Source organism: Triticum aestivum, chromosome 4A (assembly GCF_018294505.1).
Source record: "Triticum aestivum cultivar Chinese Spring chromosome 4A, IWGSC CS RefSeq v2.1, whole genome shotgun sequence".
Taxonomy (NCBI): Eukaryota; Viridiplantae; Streptophyta; class Magnoliopsida; order Poales; family Poaceae; genus Triticum; species Triticum aestivum.
In genome coordinates this window covers 217,130,935-217,156,645 of record NC_057803.1, presented here as the reverse complement: position 1 = coordinate 217,156,645, position 25,711 = coordinate 217,130,935, and positions in this window count along the sequence as shown.

The window sequence follows — 25,711 nt, the reverse complement described above, 5'->3', positions numbered from 1 at the left end:
TTTTCATATTTGGATTTAGTTCAAATTTGAAAAGAGGATCAATTTGATTGTAATATTTTCTCTCCAATTATTTCCAATAATAAAAATAAATGATAGAAGATAATATGACTTCTTCAACAGAAGAGAAATATTGGAGAAGAAATTTTAAAATAAAATTATTATTTTTATTGGTATTTTATTTGAATTAGGGAAAAAATGCATTTTTTAAAATTGCATTTTTAGTCTAGAAAAATGTTCATCTTATCCTAAATATTAGGTTTGGACGGTGAAAATTTTCTGGTATATTTTAAGATTTTTTTATATTTTATTAGGATTTTCTTCAGCGGCGATTTTTTTTTAAACTTCTTCCTGGGCCAGCCCAGCGCGCCGCCGCCTTCCTCCGGCTCGGGACCGGAGTCGCGAGTTCGCCAACCGCCGCCTTCCACCGGCTCGGGACCGGAGTCCCGAGTTCGCCCGCCGCCGCGCCGTGTCCAACCAGGACACGAGGACCCCGCCGCCTCCCTTCCCCCCTTTATATGCCACCGCCACCACCCCCTCTCCCTCCACCAAACCCGCAGCCCCGCTGCTGTAGCCGAGCTACCGCCCTGCTGCCGCCGCCCCGCACCACCGCAACCGCCGCCGCTGCCGCCCACGCCACCCCACCCACAGCCCCGCTGATGCGCCGTTCGCCGGAGCCGCCACCGTCCAGATCTGCCACCGGTTTTCTATTGAAAACCGTCAAACCGGTAAAAACCCGCCCCGTTTTTTGGTTATTCGTTTAAATCGGTTTTATTTTTTTAGGGTTTGTTAGTTAGCGAACGTTGACCCGTTTCTCTCTGTTAGCGAACATGTTCGTTCGTTAGTTTCTGTTAACGAACGTTCGTTCGTTAGGTTTTTCTTTTTAGTTTTATTTTCGGTTAAGGACCTATCTATAAATACCATTCTTATAGATTAGTCCCTGAATTTCAAACCCTCGCTACTTTTTGCTCGTTTGTCCAAATCCAGTGAAACCAACACCAAAATCTTCGTCTTGTTCCCCTCTGTCCAGATAATCAACTTGAGAACGATTTTGAAAATTTAAAATTTGGTGTCAAGCAGATTTGCTTTGAAATTCTTTTGATCGTAGTTTGAGTTTCGTAACTCCGATTCGATTGATTCTTTTTGCAAATTGAAGCTCTTCTCTTGAGTTTTTTGTTCAGATCTTTTCTTTTGGGATTTAACTTTGCAGCTTATGCTTGAGTGCTTATGTATGCTATTGTTTGTTCATGAGAGAGTTTCTGGAGTGCGAGGCTTGGTACTACGAATCTCTAGGGTTTTATGACCGTCCGCAAGGCAAGTAACACTTTGATCATACCCCTTTATTACCCAATTTTTTTATGCATTAGATTCAACCCTCAAACATTGCATGAGTAGGAACCTATTGCCCTATATCAAACCCTGGGTATTTACTATGTTATGCTTATACTGCCATGCTATGCTCATAGACGTGGTTTGGTTTGAGAGAAGTTCATGAAAGATGTGAGAGTTATTGTTAACTAAGGTTTAACTTAAGGTGGCTACTTTAGTACACATCTTGGTGGATTGGTTTGTGGGCACCTGGGGAATCCAGTGTTGTCCAAGGAGATCCCAGGGTATGATTTTCCTATGGTTCGCCACCCAGGTTCAAAGGGATCATTATGTTATTCATGCTGGAAACTTCCGTGTGCAGCCACAAGCCATTATGGGCTCTGGTATAGTTTAGTATGTTGTGTGACCTCTTACAGTGGTAGACTAGCATATGTAGGGGATGTAGGTGGTATTGTCTACCCGTCGTAATGAGCTAAGGCTTCTGAAAGACTATGTCTTGGTCATCCGTTTCTCAAAAATCATGCAGTGCGAGAAATTTAACAGAGGAGATCGAGTCTTGTGGGGAAAAGTGCGCAAACCTCTACAGAGTGTACAAACTAATCATGATTAGCCATTCCCCTGTTATGGACATCTTGAGTATCCGGTGCTTGAATTGTTATGTTGATCTCATCACTCAACTTAATTAATTTTTTTGACTGGGAACTGTGGGGTAACACCCCCACAACAATGTAAAACTTAATTAATCAGAAATAGCAAATACAACAAACTGATTACAAGGGGTAATCTAAAACATAGACTAGACTACAAAAAGGGGGGGCAGAAATGCCATAGTACACTAAGCCTTAAGGGGGGAGGAAAGAGATCCACTTGAGAAGGTCATCCTTGTAGGCAGATTTAAAATCGGCCCTCTCATTTCTGAAGACTTTGGCATGCCTAATTATCCAGATATTCCAACATGCAGTGAACACTATTTCAGTGAAAAAAGGTTTATCAAATGAGTTTCTGGCTTTAATAACCAAATCAGACATTGAGTCTCGAGAAGACCAATCAATTTGTAGATAATTCCAGACTCTAACACTGAAGTTGCAGTTGAAAAAGAGATGATCCCTGGTCTCTCTAACCTACAGGGGGCAGAGTCTGCACGCCAATTTTGTCGGGTTATTATCATTTAATTGGGATTTAGTTGGGGTTACCTTCTCAACGTTTTCAACCAACTTTGTAGTTAAATAAAACATATTCCGTTGTTGTAGGGAAAAATAGCTTTATACAAATTGATAACCATAGAGCCTCCACCAGCCATATATGCATTTAGTGATAGTTGTTATTTATTCATTACTCTATAGTGCTATCTTGCCAACATATTCCATGTGCTGACCTACAAAGGATGCAACAAATTATGTTGCATTGTTTTCAGACGAAGAGTAAGGTGCGCTAGGTCGTTGTCATGCACTCAGTTTTGCCGTGGAGTTGGATGGACTCTTCTACCTTTGAAGCTTCCGCTGTTATCTTATTTAGATGGCCTTCAGCCATATTATTGTAATAAGTTTTCTTTTGAGACATTGGATGTAATAAGTGTGTGATTGAACTCTATTATAAATCCTCGAGTACCGTGTGTGTCAGCAATATCGATCCAGGGATGACACTTAAGCACAGACACTTGACCGTCTGAGGTCGGGTCGCTACACCGGTCAACAGCTGATGCCACCTCCTCTTGACCCGAGTACAACCCTAATGATGTTCTTCCGCTGCATGTGGCTTGCTTGTTAGTGAAATACTCTCGTTTTTCTATCACCTTCCCGCAACTGCAAGAGCCAGAATCTTTGCCTTGCGATTGTTCTTTCAAGGGAGCACAACCCTAGTAACTTCTTCTTCAAGCACCTCCTCAAATCCCTCTCCTTGTTGGAGAGCTCTCTCGAGTCCATAGCAATGTCAAGTTTCTTTATCACCTCCATAGCAATCGCAATCTGCAGTTTCACATTTCCAATCCAACAACCACTCCACCTTTGGAGGTTAACAGCCATAGTTCTGAGTTTGTTATGTAGGGTGAGATATACATTGGAGGCTGCCAGTGTAGAGGTCCACGCCATCTTGACTACATTCATAAACCCTTGGCTTTGCACCAAAATGCTTCAAACTTAAATCTTTTCCTCGTACTAATATCCACATTCAAGTATAGCATAACGGATAGTGATCCGAGACCGCTATGCCAAGAGCCGAGAGGAAACAAGTGGGGTATGCCTCGTCTGACTCATTCGAAACATAGATATGATCAATCATCTCCAAGGTCGCATTCCGCCTCTCATAGGACCACGTGTATCGTCTCCCATGAAGGTACAACTCTTTCAGCTCGAGTTGGTTCAGCTTGGCTTGAAACCTCGCAAGCATCCTTCTGTTCACCAAAGCATTTCTCTTGTCTTCCCGCTTAGCAAGAAGATTAAAGTCCCCTGCCACAAGCCATGGCCCAACGTACAAGTTCCGAATGTCCACTATGTACTGCATGAATTCGATTTTTTTCACGCTCCTCCTGTGGCCCATATACACAGGTGAGCCACCATGGTTGTTCGTCCTCCGGGGACTTAACAAGTGCCGTAACTGTATGATTAGTGAAGTGTGGGTCTGATAGTTGGGTGACGGTGGTGTCCCAAGCTATTAAGATCCCCCACGTGTTCCCATAGCCAGCAAGTAAAAAAAACTTTTCAAATTTATTTCCATGGCACTGCCGTATAATGATGTCTGAGACTTCCTGCAATTTGGTTTCCTGCAGACACACTATGGCTGGACGTTCCGCCTTGCGAGACCATTAAGGCCACGAACGTTCCACACTATCATCTTCAGGGGTTGTGTATTCATCGTCATATTCGCATCCCACCTAGGCAGCCAAACAGGCACCTACACCACCCTTTCTTCCACCAGCATCCCCTGGAGTGGCTCAACCGGCGACTCTAGACGAATAAATTCAACACCGCTGTGATGTGAGTGTCAAAGAATGGCCATGAGAAGAGGTCCACATACATCCGAAGAGCCTCCTCCGAAATGACCTCGCCCTCATGCGCCAAACATTGCTTATGTATGAGCACCTGCTATGGCTTGGTAGATCCATTCTTCGCAAGTCGAGCACTCCTCCTGGGGGTTGTATAAAGCCTCCACTTCTTTCTCGGGTTTCGAGTCTGCACCGCACCTCCACGGTGAGCCGGCAGTGGAAGAACTGGGGCAATGGACTTGCACATTTGTGCCCGAAGCTCATCGACGCATACATGCACGGAGTTCCCCACATAAGGTTGTGCAGGTGTACTTGGCTCCACGTCGGGCTGTGCAGGTGTACTCGGCTCCTGCATTGCATGCTGCATGGGCGTCGCCCACATCTAGATCCGCCTCATCCTCCTATGGTGGCATGCATGCTGCATGGGTGCAAGTCCCCTCTGATAGGCTAACCTGGAATGTGGCCCAGGCGTACACCAAATGACGCCCCACCTGCGCATCCAGGGACAGCTGGCTGAGAGAATCTTCTGGAGAGAAGCACATGTCCTGGTCCACCACCTTTGATTGCTACAGGGATATTTGATACCACCTGATTTGGACGGAAGCACCAATGGGCAGCGGATCCGAAGCTCTTAATTATCTTATTAGGTGGAGTAGCAGCTTGATCCATCCCATTTCACATGCATTTTCATTTGACCTTCAAAGTTAAGTATATTATATATTTGGTTTGAATAGAAAGTTTAGTTTATGTTTTATTTTCATATTTCTATTCTTGGTGACGAAGACTTTAAACAAGATCACTCTTCAATACGTTTTGACATGCTTTTAAAACTTCATCAAGTTTTAGACTATAGAAACGAATGATAAATTTATCAAGTTTCAAAAAACTAAAACTTAAACCATGAACTCTAAATCCTAAGACCTAACCCCGAACACCTTGCATGCAATGTATGTGTGTGTCGTGGGGTGGTCAGCCGAGGGACCTATGTGGTTGAGGAGAGGCCTAGGTTTCACTCGCGGCCTCTCACTCCTCTCCCTCACGTCCTCCTCACCTAGTCTCCTATAGCATCGGTTTTATAACTGCCTGGGGTTTTCCCCAAATTAGAAAATTGGTTGTTATTTTTTGCACCATCATGATAGCATCAACATTGCATCGGCAACACGTTGCCTTTGTACTTGGTTATCTGAGTATTTTGTTAAACCTCTAGCTCTTTTTTGTTCTGTCATTTTTCCCGAGTGGTGAATAGTACCCCATGTTCCTTTGCCCTTATGCTTGGAGACCACATGGATACTTTGCACATGGTTGTGTGACACTACTAAATTATTTCGTAAACAGAAAATAATGTTCTCAATTGAGTCGGAAATTTGTGTGTGGTCCTGTTATAGTATATCGAGGTCATAAGTCAAATTCCATCTGATTCCAACCTTTAATACCAGAATGTTTGAATATGGAGGCACTAATAGCCGGTTAAAATAAAAAACAGGTTGTTAAATAAACTTGCTATTGGGCCAACTCCTAGTGCACAGCCACCTAGCCCATCTATCTCTCCCCAATCTAGCCCATCTAGCCTCTAGCAATCATCTGCTACATATAGATGACCCCCCCCCCTTTCAAAAATGGAACCCTAGCCACCCAGAAACCTTTACCAACCTCTAGCCGCCTCCATCTCACAACCTCCCCTCCGTTTCCACTCATGTCCACCCTCACACCGTCGGGTAGCTGCAGCCGCCACACGACCTTTGGTCTGTACCCTCCACACCAGATCCAATGAAAACTACCGTGCCCACGCCTCCACCTTACCTCGTGGGTTGTCGAGGCCCTTTTCGAGCTTGTTCATTGTCTTCACACGTGCAAGAGCTTCCCCGCAATTCTCGATCACCCAAGAAACTCCCAAGCGCGTGACTCTGACATCTTCCAACACCATGCTCGCCTCCAGCTACTGTAATGACCGCCATTGCCCCTCTGCGACCGCCACTCTCTCTTTCCTTCTTTTCTCCCATTCTCAGAGACTGACGACCGCCGTTGCTTTATAGGAACGTCTTCACCGCATAGGTTCAAAGCAACCAATGCATACACTCGAACTACCCGTTGCCAGAGACCTCCATTCGTGCCTGCACTGGATCTGCACTTGGTTGGGGTTAAGGCAGGGGAGAGGACCAAGTTTGCGTGTCGAGGATGGACATAAAACTGGGTTGGGATGAAGTTCTATGTCCTGATTTGACATATTGTTTCAGGGCGGGGCAAGTTGCATGTTGAGGATGGACATGCAACTAGTCAGGGTCAGGGGAGGAAAGTTGTTTGTCAAGAATGGACATGCAACTGAGCCCATGCCGTGGGAAAATTATATGTTGAGAGGGAACATGCAACTAGGTCGGGGGCAAATTGAGTGTCAAGGACGGGCACGCAACTACGTCCGGGTCAGGGGAAAGTTGCGTTTCAAGAGTGAACGTCCAACTAGGTTGAGGGGCAAGTTGCATGTCAAAGGGGGACATCAAATGTGCTGGTAGAGTTGTGTGGTGGATATGCAGCTGACTAACAACCCCTACTAGCCTATTTAGAGTCGTCTTGGGGCCATGCAGTTGCAATTGGGATGCAACATTTGCAGTTGTCTAGTTTTAGGCATGCAACTAGCCGACAATCCCCTACAGGTCTGGCCCTGTTGCAATAAAGGCCATGCAGTTTCAGTCGCACTCGCATTGGGGGTCATGTAGTAGCAGTCGGGTTGCAAATACTTGCAGTCACAAGTCTAGCGACAGACACACAACTAGCTGACAACTTTGATTCTCTCTAATTGCAGCCATATTGAGGGTGGGTATGCACTTGTAATCGGGTTGCAACACTTGCAGTTGTATAATTTCAACGTTGCTTACATGTTTATTTGTTCAAAATGCATTAAAGTTGATCCATTTCTATTTTCAATAAAGATAAAATATTATGAAAAGAATAAAAATGGTTGGTCGACTAATATTGCACAATTCTATACATTTCTTCACCGTTACTGACTTGAAGAAACAAAAAATAAGTAATAGCAAAAAAAGATAACAATAACACCACCTATACACAAAAAATGAGGCATGCACCAGTAGAAACAATGAGAGAATAACTCTCCAAACGCGGCCCATATCCTGGCAGCCCAAAAAAACAAAGGAGACAACCATCAACTAGTTCACAAAACCTCGTACTTCGAGCTCATGATGCCAGCAAAGCTAACTAGTGCTCAACCACGTGACACATGTGGTGGCTGATTTTGCTGATATTTAGAGATTTGACCCTTTTTTCTACCGCTGGGGAGGCTGGCGGTAGGGTAGAACAGGCTACCGCTGGAGGGGTCGGCGGTAGCCCACTCATCCACGTCAGCTTCGGTAAACGGCAACCATCTCCTGCCGTCCACCCTACCGCCAGAGGCCTCGGTGGTATGCTATGCAACCCTACAGCTAAAGACCCGGCGATAGGTGCTCAACAGTTATAATCCCGCAGGGGTCGGCACATGGGGCGCACCCACAAACTCTATCCCCCATCTTCTCCCCTGCGTCGCGCCGTAACAACAGAGAGGAATTCCTCTCTCATCCCCTCCACTCCCCCTCCGATCTTCTTCGTGTCTCCACCATTTTTGCGAATCGAATGGGCTCCGAAACGAGAAAAGTAAGCTCTCTCCACTACCAAAAATTGACACATCCATGACATTTTGGGCTGAACGATTTTTTTCTGTCATGCTTATGACACTTCTATGACGATAACTGTGACAAAACCCGATATCATCATAAATGTGGTGGGCTCCTACTTCTATGACAAAAAATCATGACAGAAAATGGGCTTTTCATCCTGGGTGGGCCGGAGAGCAGCTGCATGACATTCTTTGGGCCGTCCATGACGGAAAAAAATCATGGTAGAAGCGAGGGCGAGGAAAATATTGGGGAGTTCCCGGTTACGGTGGGTGGTCGGGGCCGAGCGATGCACTGTGGTTTGCGCATTTCTCTCGTGTATGCGTGTGTGTGCGAGGCGTTGGGCTCTAACTGAACTCGAGTGATTGCACTGCTAGTATTACTGAACCCGAGCGATCGCACTACTAGCTATGTTACTGAACCCGAGCGATCGATCCCTTGGCTATTAACTGAACCTGAGTGATTCATTTGGTGCTGACTGAACCCTAATGATACTTTCGCTGCTGCCGCTAACTGAACCCAAGCGATCGATCACTGCTGCTACTTACTGAAGCCGATCGAGCCCCCATGCGAGACGTAGCCAGGCAGTGTTGGGTTGCCTCTCGATGAACAGCGACCGTTGCTACCGTGCACGCGGTACATATAATGAGTCGAGACATCGTGAGTCAAGCCAGTTGGTTGGCTGTGGATGAAAAGTTCCCGGTGGGGGTTGGATGAATAGGCCCCCGTGGTAGTAGGTTGTTGCCGCTGGATGAACAGGACCCCGAGGAGGCCCCCGCACCCCAGCCGGTTGGGGTGGATGAACATGACCCTGTGGAGGCTCTATGAATAGCAGCCAGTGGAGGCTGGATGACCAGTAGCCCATGGAGGCTGGAGGAGGTCGACGGTGGATGAACTGTAGCCCGTCGAGGCTAAAGCGAGGCAGTAGACAGTGGATGAATAGGACCCCGTTTCGACCGTAGGCGCTCCAACACAAGTCTGTTTCCTCCCTTTTGTGGTACACCAAACCCTTCCGATGAACAGGACCCCATTTCGACAATACACAATCGAACAAAAGGCCCATTCCCTCCGTTCCGCGGTACGCCAGACCTCGTTTTGACTGTTCTGTCCAAGCCGGTTGGCTCCGGATGAACACGGCATATTCCGTTGTCTCCTAATGAAAACGACGCTGTTTCCTCTATTACGACCCAGCCAGTTGGCTGCCAATGAACAGGAGGACGTCGTTGTATGCATTCGAGACCCTGCCTGTATATATGTACACTGGTGGGTGTCGGTCCTAAACAAACGGTTTTTAGCCCCTTTCCGCAAAGGCATTTGGAGCCGTCGCCAAGTGAGTGTGGGCGATAGGGGGGTCCTTCCCACACGACCCAGAAACTGTCGGGGATATGCCCTCCTGGCACACATGTTCGGCAAAATGAGGTTGTGTGCGACCGGCGAGCACTCAAATATGCAAATACATACAGTAGAGTTAAAAAATACAATTATACGACAAAATTGTTTCCGGTGGCAAGTACATTCCACACAGTCAGTCCCCGCTAAATGTTTCCGTTCGTATGCACATCCCACACAGTCGCTCCATGGAAAACGTTTCCGTTCACAGGTACATCACACACAATTTTTCCCGTTAAATCATTTTCGTTATTGAATGTATCACACACAGTCTGTAGAATAAACTGTGTGTCATAGGCTGTCCATATCACACAGTTTTTTATGTGGTAAACGTTTGCGCAAGGTGGCCTAACGCAAACAGTTTTCAAGAGAAAGTCGCGTGTGATTGTTCATTGATCCAACACGGTTTATTCCTAGAAACTGTGTGTGTTGCGTGAGGTCATCGCCCATGGTATTTTTTCAACAACCATTTGTAATAGCAAAACACAATTAGCAGGCTAATTCGCCATTAGCAGGCTAATTATCCGATTATTCATAATCCATTTATTAATATAATTGACATTTCATATTAAGCACACAATATATTTCATTTCCATATTAAGGAAGCATAATTTCATAATTAAAATACATCAGAGTACAACATGTTATAGCTTCAGCACTCAGCTACCGCATTACACAACTGCACCAGTAGCAAGTTCCACATGCAACATGTAGAACCTTTCAAAATTAGCATCATAGACGGTATATAGACAGATGCATCTCATCTGGAAAACTGCTGAAGTGGAAGGCGAATACTGAGCCTTCATTCATGTTGAAGGTCTTTGCAACTTTAGGCCAGTGCCTGTGGATGATTGACCGTCCGTCCTTCTTCCTCTTTAGGAACACTTCAATATTGAACCCAGGTTGTTGTATGAAAACCTTCCTCGCCTCCTGACCATGAATTGCTTTGAGAGGTAATCATCAGTGAATTGCTTTGGAAAGGCCTGAAAACAAGGATGCGCATAAATATCTTCTCTATATTGGTAATGGGGCAAAGGAATAAAAAAAGGCAAGGTATAATAGTTAGTACCATCTTGTAGTGAACTGATGCCTTCTCCATTGTGCAGACAAAGATCTTGTTGTTTTTGTCGCTAATTTATTTATCCTAACAATCTTACTAAGTTTCTTGATTTGATTGATATTCATGGACAACTCATTTCCCCATATGCAAAAAGGGTCGAACAGTGGGTCAAAACCTCTGAGAGCAGGACCTACATGTGCAAGACCAAATTGTTAAAAACCAAAATATTAGAATGGTTCCTGCAATTGCACTATAATGTGCTATTAGACAACGGACCATGCATGTGCTAACCTCAATTGTAAACCTCAATGCTTCCCATTGTTTCTCTGCAACACATATAAGGTAGTTAGTTATCAGGTTAAGTAAGGGTTCGCATGCTATCATCAAAATATGTCGATGAAAAATAAGCACATTGAAGATTCATCACATTAATTGAAGCCACACGGAAAACCCATTTACCCAAACCAAGCATGATTAAGAACTAAGAAATATAGCACTTGTATATGTTTCTCATGTATTAAGTGCAGCCAAATTCGATTTATTCCTTGCATGCACAACGATACAAAATTCTACCCATGACAATTGCACATCGCATTGCAGAATTCAACCAAGCGGTTAACTATACACCACAAGAAATAAACCAAACATTAACTGAGCACCACATTGCACAATATAACATACTCCTAATAGAAGATCAGAGAGTTAACCAAACAGTTAACTACAACCAATTGTAACAATTCTATTTGTTTCTCATGTATTTACTACAGCCAAATTCAATTTACTCCTCACATGGTATACAATACGGTCGGAGGAGAACGGGGCGGTGGAAGATGAATTCCGGTGCACCCCTACCTGGCGCGCCAAATGTCGGATTTCAGGTTCCGGCAGACCCTTGAGGTTTGAACACTGGGGTGCGCGCGGAGATTTCACCCCCTACCTACCTGCACCCCTCCGCCATGCCAGGATCTAAACTAAGGAAAGAACAACACAAGAGACACAGGGTTTATACTGGTTCGGGCCACCGTTGTGGTGTAATACCCTACTCCAGTGTGTGGTGTGGTGGATTGCCTCTTGGGCTGATGATGATGAACAATACAAGGGAGAACAGCCTCGTGAGGGTCTGTTCTTGGCTGGGGGGATGAACTGCTCGGAGGAGTTCAGTCACCTTTTTCTCTCTCTCTCTGCTTTCCTCCAACTGACCGACCCTGATTTCGACCCCAGCTTGTTTCTGGGTTGGCTGATTCTCGATCCCCTCTACCCTGGGGGTGGCTAGTCCTATTCATACAGGCCCTGGTCCTCTCCCCAAATATTGAGCGGGAAGGGAGCCAACAATGGCAGGCTAATTTGAAGGGGGATAGCAAGTATCAGCTATCCTGACAAAAAGCAGTCTTCGCCTGTGCAAAGCTCTGGTGATGACGCTGTCTTGGGCTCCACGGTGACCTCCATCTTGTAGTCCTCCTGGTCTTGGTCTCGTTGCACCGAAATGGCAACCTTTGCCTGATGCCTCGGTACTCCGCGGCTGCGCTTGCCCCCTTTGCACCAAAGAGGGAAGGAGGACGCTGCGCGGGCTGGCACCCGCCTGGTGCCCTGAGTCGTCACGGCTTGCGTCACGGGCACCTCATGAGGTACCCCGCCCTGATCTCTCCGCCTCCTCGTGAGCCAGCCTGATGAGGCTGTGCCTGAGGAAACTCCGCGTCGTCCGCCCCGCGAGGCTTGGCCCCTCGCGAGGGTCTTGGGTTTGTGTTGGTGAAGACGGGCCATGCTGGGGCCCCCTTTGAGCCACGCCGCAGGCAGGCAAGTCTGGGGACCCCCGTTCCCAGAACACCGACAGGTGCATGCTTAGGTCCCACGCAAGAAATGGGAATGAATTTCAAACACCAGGGCACCGTTGATTGCCGGCAAAACATTGAGATGCCAGGTTTTTAAATTCTAGTAAATCCAAAACTCGTCTAAAATTCATGAAACTTCGTATGCTAACATGGAGCGGCATCAACATGCCGTGGTACAAATTTTATCCCATTTGGGGATGGTTTGGGTATATGCTTCTCACAAACCAGAGCTTCTCACAACAAGCATGATGGTTTTTGGTAGGGAACATCCCACCTTTGGGTATGAAACGATATCCATTGCCTATTATTGCTTTCAAATTTTTTTCTCGTGGCAACATAGAACAACAGGAGTGTTGTGTGAATTTTTGTGATTTTTTGGGGTTCGTTTGGACATTTTCATGCATTAACTGAGTTTTCAATGCATTTATGTGCATAATTCAAATTGGAACTACATGCACATGCTCCAGTGCATATAAATTGGTTGAAAAATCAAATATCTGTCCTTGGGTGCATAGTTAGGTCCCATGCAAGAAATGTGAATGAATTTCAAACACCGGGGCACCATTGATTGCTGGCAAAACATTGAGGTGCCTAGTTTTTAAATTCTAGTAAATCCAAAACTTGTCTGAAATTCATGAAACTTGCCACGCTATCATGGAGCGGCATCAACATGCCATGGTACAAATTTGGTCCCATTTGGGGTAGGTTTGGGTATATGCTTCTCACAAACGGGAGCTTCTCACAACAAGCATGATGGTTTTTGGTAGGGAACGTCCCACCTTTGGGGACAAAACGATATCCATTGCCTCTTATTGCTTTCAAATTTTTTTCTCGTGTCAATATAGAACAACAGGAGTGTTGTGTGAATTTTTGTGATTTTTCGGGGTTCGTTTGGACATTTTCATGCATTAACTGAGTTTTCAGTGCATTTATGTGCATAATTAAAATTTGAACTACATGCACATGCTCAAGTGTATATAAATTGGTTGAAAAATCAAATATGTGTCCTTGGGTGCATGCTTAGGTCCCATGCAAGAAATGTGAATGAATTTCAAACACCGGGGCACCATTGATTGCCGGCAAAACATTGAGATGCCTGGTTTTTAAATTCTAGTAAATCCAAAACTTGTCTGAAATTCATGAAACTTGGCATGCTATCATCGAGCGGCATCAACATGCCATGGTACAAATTTGGTCCCATTTGGGGCAGGTTTGGGTATATGCTTCTCACGAACGGGAGCTTCTCACAACAAGCATGATGGTTTTTGGTAGGGAACGTCCCACCTTTGGGGACGAAACGATATCCATTGCCTCTTGTTGCTTTCAATATTTTTCTCGTGTCAACATAGAACAACAGGAGTGTTGTGTGAATTTTTGTTATTTTCCGGGGTTCGTTTGGACATTTTCATGCATTAAATGAGTTTTTAATGCATTTATGTGCATAATTCAAATTTGAACTACATGCACATGCTCAAGTGCATATAAATTGGTTGAAAAATCAAATATGTGTCCCTTGGTGCATGCTTAGGTCCCATGCAAGAAATGGGAATGAATTTCAAACACCACGTCACCATTGATTGCCGGCAAAACATTGAGATGCCTGGTTTTAAAATTCTCGTAAATTCAAAACTCGACTGAAATTCATGAAACTTGGCATGCTATCATGGAACGGCATCAACATGCCATGGTACAAGTTTTGTCCCATTTGGGGCAGGTTTGGTTATATGATTCTCACAAACGGGAGCTTCTCACAACAAGCATGATGGTTTTCGGTAGGGAACATCCCACCTTTGGGAACGAAACAATATCCATTGCCTATTATTGCTTTCAAATTTTTTTCTCATGTCAACATAGGATAACAGGAGTGTTGTGTGAATTTTTGTGATTTTTCGGGGTTCGTTTGGACATTTTTATGCATTAACTGAGTTTTCAATGCATTTATGTGCATAATTCAAATTTGAACTACATGCACATGCTCGAGTGCATATAAATTGGTTGAAAAGTCAAATATGTGTCCTTGGGTGCATGCTTAGGTCCCATGCAAGAAATGGGAATGAATTTCATAAACCACGGCACCGTTGATTGCCGGCAAAACATTGAGATGCCTGGTTTTTAAATTCTAGTAAATCCAAAATTCGGTTAACCATTCACGTGATGCCACATGTCTTGGTTTTAATGGCTGTAGGAGGTGCCGTGCGGACAGCTGCTTGACCTTGACTGAACGGGAGGCGTGCGAGCGCCGTCTGGTGCGCAAGCTGACCGAGAGGCGTGCAAGCTCTCCTCGAGTGCGCAGGCTCTTCGGGAAGCGTGCGAGCTGTACACTGCACAGGCTTATTGGGAAGCGAGACCTTTGAATTCCATGGCCAGCCACCTTGCTAGCATCCTCTCCATTAATGGCACCCAAGCCGCAGTTTATTTCGCTTTTTAAATATAAAACACTCATCACAAACATTTTAGTTAGAACACCCGTATGTAAACCGACAGCTTCCCCTAGAAGCTAAGAGAAAATGTGCCGAGCAGGATTTCTGCACCTCTTGATCGCAAATGTTTTAGATAGAACACCCGTATGCAAAGTGAGAGTAGTGCAGGATTTTTGCATCCCTTCAACACAAATGGTTGTTTTGGATGACCCGTGTGCAACCACGTACAAACAATTTGGTAAGATTTGTCAATCCTTGTAACACTGTGACTTGTCAAAATATGAAGCTAAAAATCACTAGCAGTATCTAATTTTTGCAACTAAAATTCAGTAATTAAGTATAGATTTCATTCATAGATTAAGCAGTCATTCTTAATTTATACAAATAGTTCAACTCGATGGCTGAACCGACCAAACTTTTCCCCAATTGTTGCCAACCACGTAATGAAATAGCTAATCTATAATACCTAAATAGTTCATCCCCACTACCTTATTTCTCTTTGCATGCAAGCTATATACATTAGCATTCCTTCCACATCAACAACTCTAATGACATGCATATATTTTTTATTGGCTCACAATCTGGACCCACCACAAACTGGCCAGCGTAAATACGCCATCTCTCTCCCTCGATTGAGAGCTCTCGCAAGTCCCAACCCACATCACTACAAACAATAATTACTCCTATTTTTTAACGGGCCTTAGATTTAGTGGCCCTATTGTGCGACTCTGTCTCTCCTCCTATGTTCCCTTCCAATTCATTTAACCACTGCTGTAACGCCCATGATGCGGCTATATCTCCCACGTGTCGAAGCACGACTTAGAGGCATAACCGCATTATAAGCAATGTCGCAAGTGGGATAATATTCACACAACCCATGTACTGATTGAAGGAAAGCGGTACATACTTGGCTTACACTCGCCACGTCACACAATGCATAAATATAACATTACATTCATCCAGATACAATCAAGGTCCGACTGCGGAACCAAAATAAAGAACAACCCCAAATGCAACAAAGTCCCCAATCGTCCCAACTGGGCACCACTACTGATCGTCAGGAAAGGAAATGTAATATCGTCCTGAGTCCTCATCGAACTCCCACTTGAGCTCAGTCGAATCTCCTGGAGCAGTATCATTGGTCCCTGCATCTGGTTTTGGAAGTAATCTGTGAGTCACGGGGACTTAGCAATCTCACACCCTCGGGATCAAGACTATTTAAGCTTATAGGAAGGGTAAAATGTATGAGGTGGAGCTGCAGCAAGCACTAGCATATATGGTGGCTAACATACGCAAATGAGAGCGAGAAGAGAAGGCAAAGGAACAATAGATAAACTATGATCAAGAAGTGATCCTAGAACAACCTACGTTCAAGCATTACTCGAGACCGTGTTCTCCTCCCGGACTCCACCGAAAAGAGGCCATCACGGCCACACACTCTGTTGATTCATTTTAATTAAGATAAGTTTCAGGTTTTCTACAACCGGACATTAACAAATTCCCATCTTCCCATAACCACGGGCATGGCTTTTGAAAGTTCAAATCCCTGTAGGGGTGTCCCAACTTAGCCCATCACAAGCTCTTACGGTCAACGAAGGATATTCCTTCTCCCAAGACAATCCGATCAGACTTGGAATCCCAGTTACAAGACATCTCGACAATGGTAAAACTAAGCCAGCAAAACCACCGGAATGTGCCGACAAATCCCGATAGGAGCTGCACATATCTCGTTCTCAGGGGCACAACGGATGAGACTAGCTACGAGTAAAACCAACCCTGAAGTTTCCCCGAGGTGGCCCCGCACGCAGCTCAGTTTGGACAAACACTCAGAGGAGCACTGGCCCGGGGGTTTAAAATAAAGATGACCCTTGAGTCTGCGAAACCCAAGGGAAAAGGCTAGGTGGCAAATGGTAAAACCAAGGTTGGGCATTGCTGGAGGAGTTTTATTCAAGGCGAACTGTCAAGGGGTTCCCATTATAACCCAACCGGGTAAGGAATGCAAAATCAAGGAACATAACACCGGTATGACGGAAACTAGGGCGGCAAGAGTGGAACAAAACACCAGGCATAAGGCCGAGCCTTCCACCCTTTACCAACTATATAGATGCATTAAAATAGACAAGATATAATAATGATATCCCAACAATAAACATGTTCCAACAAGGAACAAACTCCAATCTTCACCTGCAACTAGCAACACTATAAGAGGGGCTGAGCAAAGCGGTAACATAGCCAAACAACGGTTTGCTAGGACAAGGTGGGTTAGAGGTTTGACATGGCAATATGGTAGGCATGATAAAGCATGGTGGTAGGTATCGTAGCATAGGCATAGCAATAGAGCGAGCAACTAGCAAGCAAATATAGAAGTGATTTTGAGGGTATGGTCATCTTGCGTGCAAAGTTCTCCGAGTTGACATTAGCTTGATCCTCGTAAACGTACTCAACGGGTTCCTCGATCACGTACTCGTCTCCCGGCTCTACCCAAGCAAGAACACAAGCAAAGGGAGACACAATCAACCACGTGCAATGCACACGCAACAATGATGCAAAACATGGCATGATATGCGGGATGCGATATGCGATGCATATGCATGTTTCCGAAAGGAAAGATTGAACCTGGCCATAACTTGGAAAACCAAGAGTGCCACTGGAAATATGAGTTGATTTCGGTCGAAATCGATATAAAGATCACCGGAATCGGATGCACGATTTGCAAATGACAAGCAAAACAACTATGGCACCGATCTGCGATTAATAGCATGAGGCCATATGAATGCACCAAGAACAACAAGCTACTGCACTCTAACATAACAAAAAAAATACATGGTAGTGATCCACTCAAGATGCTTGACAAAAGATGAACACTGAGCTATGGCTAATTCACTCAATAGCAGGTTCAAACAAGCATGGCAAAAGTGCAAAAGATAACAGGTTACAGACTTAGTGAAAATAACAACATGCGAGGAATTTAACATCAGGAAGCAATGTTTAGAGAAAGATAACAACATGCTACAAGAACACATCATGGCAAAGCAAGGCATGGCATGAAGCTACTAAAATCATACAACAAAAGTCCCTTACTGACCATAAGCCAAAAGGGATCAGAAAATACAATGGCATCCATGTGAACATAGCAATTATCGTTAACAGATTCAGACTTAGAAGAAAACTGGAACATGGCAAAACAGTTTCATGTAGGCATGTGTACGAGCTCGATGCACTCACCACGAGGCATTGCATGACAAACTAAGCATACACCCAGCAAGTAGACATGGCATAGTAGCTAAACATGGCAAGAACAACAACATAGCATGCATGGATCAACTACAACAACCTCAACAAAATCGCTTAACATGTAAACAATCTGCCAGGAAGATTTTATAGCAAAAGTAGAGCTTGATTGAGTAAAGCTAGGGTGCTCCATAATTGCAAGAAAAGACATGGATGGATAGAGCACCACAATATCTACAAAACATCCTTACTGATCATGCTCAAAAGAGGCATGGATCACTTTGTAGCAACAAGAATGCATGGCATAAAAATATTAACAGGACAAAGACTTGGAAGATTTCTAAGTCCCTGAAATCAGCAACATTACGAGAGCTACTTTGCATGCTTGTGCTAGTCACCACAGAGATCACAAAAATACATGGCATACACCTCTGTAAATATGGCATGGCATACTTTAAATCACATGTAGGGCTCAAGTTCATAGGAGGCACACAACAATCATGGCAAAAATGACAAATAACCAATTACTGATAAGAATCTGAAACTAATATAAACTAGCACTCTTGCAACAGCATTTAGGGCATCAAGATGAGTTCAAATGAACATGGTGCAATGGAATGAAATGAATTACTCGTCTAGACGAATAATTTGATATGCTGCACGCCCAAAACGGAGCCACGGATGCAGAGTTATGGCATGACAAAAAACGCTAAAAATACTGGGAGTTAGGAGAGAAAGTCATCCATCTCCGATCGGATCTAGGGTTTGCACGCAATCCGAGGTGGCGGTGGATCTCGCCGGATCTCCGCCGGAGTTGATGCGGGGGCGGCCGGAGCGGGCACGGGGGCTCGCCGAAGAGGGCCGAACGGTGGTGGACGGCGATGGCGGCGGTGGCGCCGGGCGGTGAGGTGGCGGACGACGTCGGCGGCGGCCCAGGCGGTAGACGGTGTCGGTCGCCAGCGATGGTGGCGGGCGGCGGACGCCGGCGAGGTCGCGGCGAGGCGGTGATGAGGCGCGGCGGACTCGGGCGGCGGGAACTCCCCAGGCGGCGGGGCGCGGCGATAGGCTGCGGGGGCCCTCCGCGGGCCGAGCGGGCCGGAGCAGCGGCGGGCGGCGGCGCGCCACATGGCGGCTCAGGAGTGGGCGGTGGCGGCAGCGGACATGTCCGGCCCAGCGAATCTTGTCCGAGCGCGCGGAGGAGGAGGGGGGCTAGGGTTGGATCCGTGATTTTTGGGGGGTGGTCTATATTTATAGGTGGAGGCAGCTAGGAGGCTCCAAATTGAGCATGGTTTACGGCCAGGCGATCATGATCAAACGGCCTAGATGATGGAGGAGGTTTAGGTGGGTTTTGGGCCACTTTGGAGGGGTGTTGGGCTGCAACACACACGAGGCCTTTTCGGTTCCTCGGTTAACCATTGGAGTATCAAACGAAGTCCAAATGGCAGGAAACTTGATAGGCGGTCTACCGGTAGTAAACCAAGGCCGCTTGGCAAGTCTCGTTCCAATCTGAAAACGTTTAACACCCGCACACGGAAAGAGGTAAAAGGGGCACTAGAGGACATTGGAGCGCCGGAATGCAAAACGGACAACGGGAAAAATGCTCGGATGCATGAGACGAACATGTATGCAAATGCGATGCACATGATGACATGATATGAGATGCATGACAAAGACAAAAACACACGAAGACAAAAACCCGACAACAAGGAAATATCATAACTTAGTGCCGGAAATGGCAAGAGTTGGAATACAAATATGGCAGGTTACATACGGGGTGTTACAACTGTGCCACTTCCCCTTAAAAAGGGGCCACTGCGTCCTTCAACATCCCCACGACTGTCCCAATCTGCTCCAGTTACAAGTCTGCCAATTGGCATGCCATTCATCACTGTCGAGGTTTCCATTCTCTGCGGGGTCCTAATCGCCACACATACGAACCATGGCCGCCTCTCACAGAGTCATTGTTGATTCATGGTGAAGCATATACACTCTGTCCATCTTCAACGGCCCTAGCAGTCCTCCTGCCCAGCCTTGGCAGTTATGATCACATCCTCCATATTTGGAAGCCTCGTGTCAGGTCACCCGTATGTATCTTCAGCAGGTGATCTATCCACAAATGTGGATTTGTCTCGAAGAGCTAGGGCCCCATAAGGATGTCCGGCCCGTCGGGTAATCTGTACACGAGAGCCCACTGATCTCCAACATAATCTAATTTTTGTTTTACTTCCATCGTATTATCTTAGATCTTTTACTAATCTTATCATGGATCTTTCTTATTCTTTGAATATGTGCCTGCAACTAAAACTGAAAACTCTTTTGTTTTACCTCAAACTGAACAATCTTTGTGCAGGCCCATTAGGTGGTGGAGCTAGCAATCAAAAATTTACGATCTCTCGACTGAGTTCATGGAAATTAGATATTATATATGTTTCCTGGTATTTGACCCACAAAAGGCGGTATACCGAGTACACAGTCATAGTATTATTTGAACTCTCTTCATGAGCATCCAAAGTGGATGCCAAGTAGATGGAGCCAGTGCAACTCTGACATACTACCATGTTGAAACTGCATATGTGGATTTTCAGGATTATCTGTTCTGAAATATACTGGATTTTCGCAACCTTTTTTATTTTACAAAGGTAAAAACAATTTTAATTTATTTTATACTGTTAAGTTATATATGCTGGAAGATGAAGATGTATGTTGTTTTGACCTTCACATTATTTTGTGTTGTAGGCTATGTAGCTCTATCATGCATGTGGCTTATTGATACATTATGATGGAAAGCAAAGAATTCTGATTACTTGTTCATTCAAACCGTTATTTGTGACCAAGGCGACATATTTACCTTTTTGATCAATATACAGTGTACTCCACTCCAACTTTACCGTATGCCAATTTTTTAGCCTTTGGTCAAACCTAGATTGCCCATTAGACATTGTTTCCTGACGCCTCATAAACTGGATTTGGAGCATGGATGTATATTGAGTTTTAATGCTACGACTCTCTAAACCTGAAATGTGCTTCAGCATGATTTATATACCAAATGGTGTTATCTAATTTGTGCTTCGTTTCCTATTCTCTTAAGTTTGCTGATTTGTGTTGTTTCATGATTAACTTTAGAAGACTAACATCTCTTCCCTTTTTACGTAAACAACTCTTCTGTTCTCTTCGGCTACCTTTTGTAGACAAGGCCAGAAGTGATCATTGAAATTACAAACTTGCTCAAGCATATTCACTAAACAACCACCATGACCTATAGTGATCCCTTCCTTGCAATTTAATTAATCATATTATTTTGTCGAACATTAAGAAGTGTTCCTCATTCCAAAGAGACTATTTTTTAGTTTGATTTCGTATATCACATGATTAACTTTTTTATTTTGTAGGGAGTAACCGAAAATTATCTTGATTGAAAAGATGTATTTTTATCTGAATCGTGCTCATCTATTCATGTTTGATAAATTGCCCCTATATCCGGATAAAAAGTCTTACTGATACTTCCGCAGCAATGCGTGGGGTATCATCTAGTTCAACTATATATACTAGCTAATTTTAAGTACGTTGTACAGTTCCACCACATCTATAGTCATATGAACTGAACAAAATAGCCCCTAAATACTACTACTACTGCGGAGGGGCTTTGTACTACTTCCGGCTGCCTCTCCTCAGCAATGCGGTACCTGTGGCTAATGTAGCTTCAGCGACGCTCACCTCGAACGCCCTATGCCGCTCTAGACGACCCCTCGCGAAGCAGTGGTTCTCCTCGTAGATCTCCTGATTCCTCACGTCTGAGGCGGCGTGTGCCGCGGCAACTGTGGCGGTAAGGCTCTTTGCATGCTTGACGAGGCGCTCCTGAGAGGATCGAGAAGAGGTGTCTAGAGGGGGTGAATAGACTCTTAGTAAGAAAAGTTACAGTTTTTAATTTCTTTAAGTTGAAGTGGAGTTTTGGCACAAGTTTAAACTTTCACAATACATATCAAGCAAGCATCATAAGAGTATATGAGCAGCGGAAAGTAAATCATGCAAGTTGCAAGAATGTAAAGGGATGGGATTTGAGTGTGCAAACGCAATTGGAGACACGGAGATTTTTTTGGCGTGGTTCCGATAGGTGGTGCTATCGTACATCCACGTTGATGGAGACTTCAACCAATGAAGGGTAACGGTTGCATGAGTCCATGGAGGGCTCCACCCATGAAGGGTCCACGAAGAAGCAACCTTGTCTATCCCACAATGGGCATCGCCCACGAAGGACTTGCCTCACTAGGGTAGATCTTCACGAAGTAGGCAATCTCCTTGCCTGTACAAACTCCTTGGTTCAACTCCACAATCTTGACGAAGGCCCCCAAGTGACACCTAACCAATCTAGGAGACACCGCTCTCCAAAAGGTAATAGATGATGTGTTGATGATGAACTCCTTGCTCTTGTGCGTCAACTGATAGTCTCCCTAACACTCAGCTCTCTCTCATAGGATTGTATTTGGTGGAAAGAGGGTTTGAGTGGAAAGCAACTTGGGGAAGGCTAGAGATCAAGATTTATGTGGTTGAAATGGAATATCTTGACCTCAACACAAGTGGAGGTGGTTCTCTCTCAGAAAATATATGTTGGAAGTGTAGGCATGTTCTGATAGCTCTCTCCACGAGTGAGGGGTATATATAGCCTCCACACAAAATTTAAAAGTTACACACAAATCACCAAACTTGGTGGGACCGAATCAGACAACTCGGTCAGACCGATTTAGTTCATAATGTGATCGTTAGACATTTTGGTGGGACCGATATGATCAACTCGGTGGGGCCAATGTGCTAGGGTCAAGGTAATACCTTGTCTCGGTTTGACCGATTACGCAAACTCAGTGAGACCGATTTTGGTAATAGGCAAAACAAAGAGTTGGTCAAGCAAACTCTATGGGACCGATTGCATATCTCGGTGGGACCTAAATTGTTGCAATAGGTAACATAGAGTTTGCAAGCCCATCTCGGTGAGACCGAGATCCCATCGGTGAGACCGAATTAACTAGGGTTTCTGGCAGTGGCTATGTCAAGTGAACTCGGTGGCGCTCAGTGGGAAATTTCGGTGGGGCCAAGTTTGACTTCTAGTTTGGGACATATGTGGATATGGGAAAGTGGTTGAGGGCTTTGGAGCATATCACTAAGCACTTTGAGAAAGTAAGCCATTAAGCAACACATCATCCCCTTTTAATAGTATTGGCTTTCCTATGGACTCAATGTGATCTTGGATCACTAAAAGAAAAATGTAGAGTCTGGAGCCAATCTTTTGTCCTTAGCATCTTGAAAGGGTTCCATATCCTCTTGTCCACGCCACTCCATGTGTTGAACATGTCTGAGATATACTAGATGAAAACATTAGTCCAACAAGAGATATGTTGGCATTAATTACGAAAACGACCCAGGGAGCACTTGTGCTTTCAATCTCCCCCTTTTTGGTAATTGATGACAACATACATCAAAGCTTTAGATAAAGATATAGAAAATAACAAGTAAAGCTTTGGAAAGACATGTAACATGCATGGGCTCCCCTTACATGTATGCATCCATGTCAATATGGAATGTAAGAGCATGTGAATGCATAATCATGATAGGGTAAGCAATGTGTTACATGTATCTTTGCTATATGCATCAGAGCAAATGATGTGAATATGGGAATTGTAACTTCATGTTCATGATTCCTCCTTGCAAACCATATGTACATTAGCAAGAAATCTTCATGCACATGAGCGTGATGCATATACTTACCTTGTGGTCTTGAGCTATCTTAGGAAGAGATGAACCTGAGTAAACAAGGTTAGATAACACAGATACATCTACTAGACAGATCAAACAAAAGAAACCACAAGAGTACCAAGATTGGGATGACATGTAGAGAGTGAGTACTGGGTACTCTATAGGATATAGACATGTCCCCAAAGGATAAAGATATGCAATGAATTCAAGGATTTCCTTCCCTAGCAGTCTTTCTCCCCCTAAATCTTCTATTGGATAATGGGAGAACATAGGGAAACAAAAGCAGAGCAAAACAGATCATGAACATAAACATAACATAGACATGTCTTTCCCGTCTTAAAGACATATGACTTCTCTCCTCTTGAACACCAAGCATCTAGGGCCTTTGATGAGATTACCTGTCTCTCCCTTTTACACTCTCTCCCTATTTGAAGAGAATAAGCTTTGATGTGATCTCTCTCTCTCCCCCTTAGACATCAATTTCCAAGAAGGGATCTTCTGGAGTGTGAGCAAAAGGTTTGGTCCTTGAGTCATAGAGCAAAGCAGCATATAGATTGTGATGCTGGTAGAGGACAAAAATCATCGAGTAGAGCTGGAATAAAAGTGCAGGAACAAGTGGCAGATTGTCTTCTCTGCAATGAAATCGGTGATACTGAATTGGTTCGGTGTGACCGAAAGCAACAAATCGGTATGACCGAGTTGAACACAGAGAGAACACTTGTCACCTCAGCTCACTAGGCAAATAAGATCTCTCAAGGATTTGCAAGGAATTGACTGAAAGATTTGCAATGAATTGGATGCAGAAAATGCAGAACTAAATAGATAAAAGAAAATCTAGATGAAGTTTTTTTTGAAAAAGGAAAGGGAATAAATATGCAAAGGACAAATGCAAGAATACATAGAAACACTAGAGAACTTCATCTAGAATTGGTCGGTGACAGAGTCACCTATGTTAGAGCATATTGACTGAGGAGTCAAGTGAGAACACTTGATCGTAGGTCATGCTCATCGTTTAAGCTCAAAATGGGGTTACCATTTTTCATTTACGCTTTTGATGAATTTGCATCTTGTTGAGCTGCTTTGACCCATGACTTGGAGTAAAGCTTCTCTAAGATGGAATAACATACCTAGGATGGTGGTGTTGAACTTGATCATGTAGTTGAACTTGTGTGGGTTGCTCAAGGTTGATGTAGCTCATCAAGAGTTGGGAGCACCACTTGTAATTGGAGTTCATCTACCTACATGGGTTAGTCTTGATAGGAAGAGCACTTGTGTATCCAACATGACAATCATGAAATTTGATACCAAATGAAATTTGATATATAGAATTTGTCAAAGGATATGCTAAGGGGTTTCATGCTTCCTTGTCTTCAACCACCATTGTGTAGAGACTTGGTGATGTAGAGATTGCTCAAGATGTGAGTGAGTTGCAATCTCATGGATTTAGATTCATCCAAGTACCTACAAGGGTTAGATAGACTGCAAGTGTGCAAGAATATCCAAGACATTTGATCATCATCATAGGAGAAGTATAAAGGATTAGTCATAGGCTCATGCCTTGCATGTATCCAAATGGAGTTCCTACTCCAAATTTGAACCATCAATGATGTTCAATTCACCTCTCAAACGACAAAATACTTTCTCATCAAGCGGTTTGGTGAATATATCCACCAATTGCTTATCGGTACGAACATGTTTAAGTTTAATGTCCAATTTAGCAACATGATCTCAAATGAAATCATGACGAACTTCAATATGCTTAGTTCGAGAATGTTGCATGTGATTGTGAGCAATCTTAATAGCACTCTAATTGTCACAAAGCAATGGAACGTGTTTCACATTGATCCCATAATCTTTAAGAGTTTGGGTCATCCAAAGTATTTGGGCACAACATGAACCAGCGGCGATGTATTCCGCTTCGGCGGTGGATAAGGATACCAAGTTTTGTTTCTTGGAGGATCAAGACATAAGAGATCTACCAAGAAATTGACAAGTACCAAAAGTGGACTTTCTATCAACCTTGTCTCCGGCATAGTCTGAATCGGAATAGCCAACAAGATAAAAAGAGG